The sequence below is a fragment of the Protopterus annectens genome, chromosome 4.part0 (genome assembly GCF_019279795.1).
Source record: "Protopterus annectens isolate FY-2018-M chromosome 4.part0, PAN1.0, whole genome shotgun sequence".
Classification (NCBI taxonomy): Eukaryota; Metazoa; Chordata; order Ceratodontiformes; family Protopteridae; genus Protopterus; species Protopterus annectens.
In genome coordinates this window covers 1,731,684,633-1,731,689,195 of record NC_056733.1, presented here as the reverse complement: position 1 = coordinate 1,731,689,195, position 4,563 = coordinate 1,731,684,633, and positions in this window count along the sequence as shown.

Below are 4,563 nucleotides of genomic sequence, written 5' to 3'. Positions count from 1 at the left end.
TTGACCTGAAATTGTCCATTAAAATGACAAAACACGTCATGGGCATCTAGAATAGCCACTTAGCAGAAACACCTGATGTTCAGAAAGGTCATCTGCATAGGTTCCCAGATGCCTCTGATACAATAGGTTTGGGAGATCACTCATTGGAAGTTCTAGCTTTGCTGGAGTTTTCACTTTGCTTTTACTTATTTTTTTTTCAGTCACTTTCTCACTCTGTTTTAGTTTGTTGTCTGGGTTATTTTTGCAGTGACTCTGATGATAATGGTCATCTGCTGGGTATAACAGCCCTGTGTTTCTATTCTTAGTCAAATACTTTGCTTGTCTTGTGCTGAAGAGTTCATAACAAGGCTAAAATATGTGCATTCTCCACTTGTGACCTTTGGCTTTATTAGCCTGAAATTGTCCATTAACACGATGAAACAGGTCATGGGCCTTCAGAATTGGTAATTAGCTGAAACACCTGCTGTTCTGAAGTATCATTTGCATATATCCCATGTGCCTCTGTAACAACAGTTTTGGGAAGTCACTCATTGGAAGTTCTAACTTTGCTGGAATTTTCATATTGCTTTTACTGATTGCTTTTTCAGACACATTCTCATTCATTGTTTTAGTTTGTTGTCTGGGTTATTTTTTGCAGTGACTCTAATGATAATGGACATCAGCTGGGTATAACAGCTCTGTGTTTGTATTGCTTAGTTAATCTTTCTGCTTGTATTTTGTGGAAGAGCTTATAATGCATATTCACTATTTGTCTGAAATTGTCTATTAAAATGGTCAAGGCATTCATAATCATCAATTAATGGATACAAATGATGTTCAGAAATCTCATTTTCATACTTGCTTTTTTTGCAAATTGTTTGTGAGGTCACTCATTGGAAACTTTGTTGGAGTTTCATTTTGCTTTTTCTGATTGGTTTATTCAGTGACATTTTTTCTCATTGTGTTAGATTGTGTGAGATATTTTTGCATTGACCCTAATGATAATCAACATCAGCTGGGTATAACAGCCCTGTGTTTCTACTGTGTAATCAAGCATTCTACCTGTGCTGTGCTGATGAGGTTATAACAAGGCCAAAATATGGGTATTCACAGCTGGTGGTGTTTGGCTTTATTGGCCTGATATTTTCCATTAAAATGTTGAAACAAATCATGGGTGTTCAGAATTGCCATTTAGCTCAGACACCTGATGTTCAGAAGGTTCCTTTACATATATCCTGTGTGTCTCTGATCGAAGATGTTGAGGAGGTCATTCACTGGAAGTTCTACCTTTGCTGGAGTTTTCATTTTGCTTTTACTGACTAGTATTTTAGTGACCTTCTCACTCATTGTTTTAGTTTGTTGTCTGGGTTATTTTTGCAGTGACCCTAATAATAATGGACATTAGCTGGGTATACCAGCCCTGTGTTTCTACTGCTTATTTAAATTCTTTGCTTGCGTTGTTCTGATAAGTTTATAATATTATGCAGATCCATAGCTAGTGGGGTTTGGTTTTATTGGCCAAAAATTGCCCATTAAAATAAGAAAACATGTCATAGGCTTTCAGAGTTGCCAATTAGTTGAAACACCTGATGTTCAGAAGGCTCTGATACCAGAGGATTGGGAGGTCACTTGTTGGAAGTTCTAGCTTTGATGGAGTTTTCATTTTGTTTTTACTGATTGTTTTTTCAGTGAGGTTCTCACTCATTGTTTAAGTTTGCTGTTTGGTATATTTTTTCAGTGACCCTAATGATAATGGGCACCAGCTGGGTATAACAGCCCTGTATTTGGACTGCTTAGTCAAATACTTTGCTTGTACTGTGCTGATGAAGTTATAACAAGGCTGTAATATACATGTTCACATTTAGTGGGGTTTGACTTTATTCGTCTGAAATTGTCCATTAAAACGGTGAAACAAGTCATGGGTATTCATAATCATCAATTAGCTGAAACAACTGATGTTCAGAAGGCTCATTTTCATATATCCCTTGTGCCTTTGTTGCAAGTGGTTTGCGAGGTCACTCATTGGAAGCTTTGTTGGAGTTTTCATTTTGCTTTTTCTGATTGGTTTATTCAGTGACCTTTTCTCTCATTGTTTTAGATGTTTGGGATATTTTTGTATTGACCCTAATGATAATGGACATCAACTGGATATAACAGCCCTCTGTTTCTACTGTGTAATCAAACATTCTGCTTCTGCTGTGCTGATGATATTATAACAAGGCCAAAATATGCATATTCACAGCTAGTGGTGTTTGACTTTATTGGCTTGATATTTTCCATTAAAACAATGAAACGAATCATGGGTGTTCAGAATTGCCATTAAGCTCAGACACCTGATGTTCAGAAGGTTATTTTACATATATCCTATGCATCTCTGATAGAAGATGTTGAGGAGGTAATTCATTGGAAGTTCTAACTTTGCTGGAGTTTCCATTTTGCTTTTACTGACTAGTTTTTCAGTGTCCTTCTCACTTATTGTTTTAGTTTTTTTGAAATATTTTTGTATTGATCCTAATGATAATCAACATCAGCTGGATATAACAGCCCTGTGTTTCTACTACTTAGTCAAGCAACCAAGCCCTCTGCTTGTGCTGTGTTGAGGAGGTCATGACAAGGCTAAAATACCCCAACTCTCAGCTAGTGGGGTTTGGCTATATTTGGCCTGAAGTTGTCCATTTAAACAAAGAAATAGGTCATGAGCATTCAGCATCGCCAATTACCTGAAAAACCTGGTGTTCAGAAAGGTCATTTATATATATATCCTGTTTGCCTCTGATGCAACAGGCTTGGGAAGTCACTCATTGGAAATTCTGGCTTTGCTGGAGTTTTCATATTTCTTTTACTGACTGGTTTTCCAGTGACCTTCTCACTCATTGTTTTAGATTGTTGTTTCAGATATTTTTGCAGTGAGCCTAATGATAATGGATATCAGCTGGGTAAAACAGCCCTGTGTTTCTACTTCTTAGTCAATCACTCTACCTGAGCTGTGCTGATGAGGTTATAACAAAGCCAAAATATGCATATCCACAGCTAGTGTGGTTTGGCATTATTGGCCTGAAATTGTCCATTAAAATGATGAAACAAGTCATGGGTGCTCAGAATTGCTAATTAGTTGAGACACCTGATATTCATGCCTAGTTTGCATATATCCCATGTGTCTCTGATATAAGAGGTTTGGGAGGAAACACATTGGAAGTTCTTCCTTTGCTAGAGTTTTCATTTTGCTTCTCACTGATTGTTTTAGTTTGTTGTTTGAGATATTGGGCCAGATTCAGGAAGGCTTACACGGAGTTCAAGAGTAGTGTAAGCCTCCGTGTAAGCCTCCTGATTCAGGAACAGCCCAAATCTCCGTGTAAGAGACAGCTAACACTTCTCTTACACGGACTGGGCGTGGAAATGCTCAATACCTCATCTGCAGCTCCAAGATATGCAAATGAGGTATTTGAGCGATCCACGAAGCCAAAACCAGTCCGTGTAACGGACGTGTTAGCTGCAGAAATGTACTCAGCTGACAACTGAGTACATTTCTGCAAAATTAAAAACGGAGCTATGTCAGCTCCAAATAAAGGGTGCATATGTTTCATTAAGCATGCCAATTGGTGGGATTTATGGGTTTAACTGCAGCACACACCCGCGCAAACGGGGTACGCTACCTAAAACTAAAAAACGAAGCTTATAAGCCCACAATTGTGGGATTGATGTAGTACATTGAATGTCAATGGAGGGACTTGCAGACCAAAAACAATATGGCCTCCGTGTAGTGGTTGTCAAGGGGGGGAAGCTCCGTGTAAGACATGTAACTAGTCATTACTAGGCAATCCTATGTAAATGAGGGTTACAATACTGAATCACACTGCCACATAGGTAATGAGCACTTTCTGAGTAGTGTAAGACTTAGAGAAGGGGGAGGAACAGAGTAAGAGGTAGGTGACATCACGGGGGGAAGGATAGAAACAAATGTACCAGATTGGAGGGCAATGTAAGGTAACAGATGACAGACAGACATCAGGGAGGGAGGTGTGTCTCAACAGAACACTAGGAAAGTCAAGAAATTGGGGGTATACGCTACCCCTACACTCAAACTTTCTTGATATCGTGCATCTTGTGCAGCGTGTAAGGCAGGTTTAACATGTGGGAGCGTGTTGCAAACTGTTTACAACGGTTTGCGTGGGCGTGCACGTGTTGAAGGCAGTGTGCGCGCATTTTAACATGAATCACACCATGTAAGGATGTGTGCGGGCGTGTAACACCGTGTAGGGATGTGTGCGCACGTTTAAGTGACTGTGAGCGTGTTTAAGCTGGTGTGCACATTGCTCCCCCTCAGGAAACAGAGAGGAAACAGGAAACAACTAAAATACATGGAGACTGCCAGAAAATACTACTAGAGTTAATTGGTGGAAAAAATTAGAAGCAGGCAATTACACAGGCAGACTAGAAGCCCAACCCAGCACTTAAAACACAACAAAGAGCAGTGCAGGCTGTTTCTCACAAGAGATACTGCCAGAAACTAAGCTATCAGAATTGAAAACTGAAAAAAGCTGAACTCAGAGCAGAAATGCTAGGGGCTGCCATGGCCATAGGCGA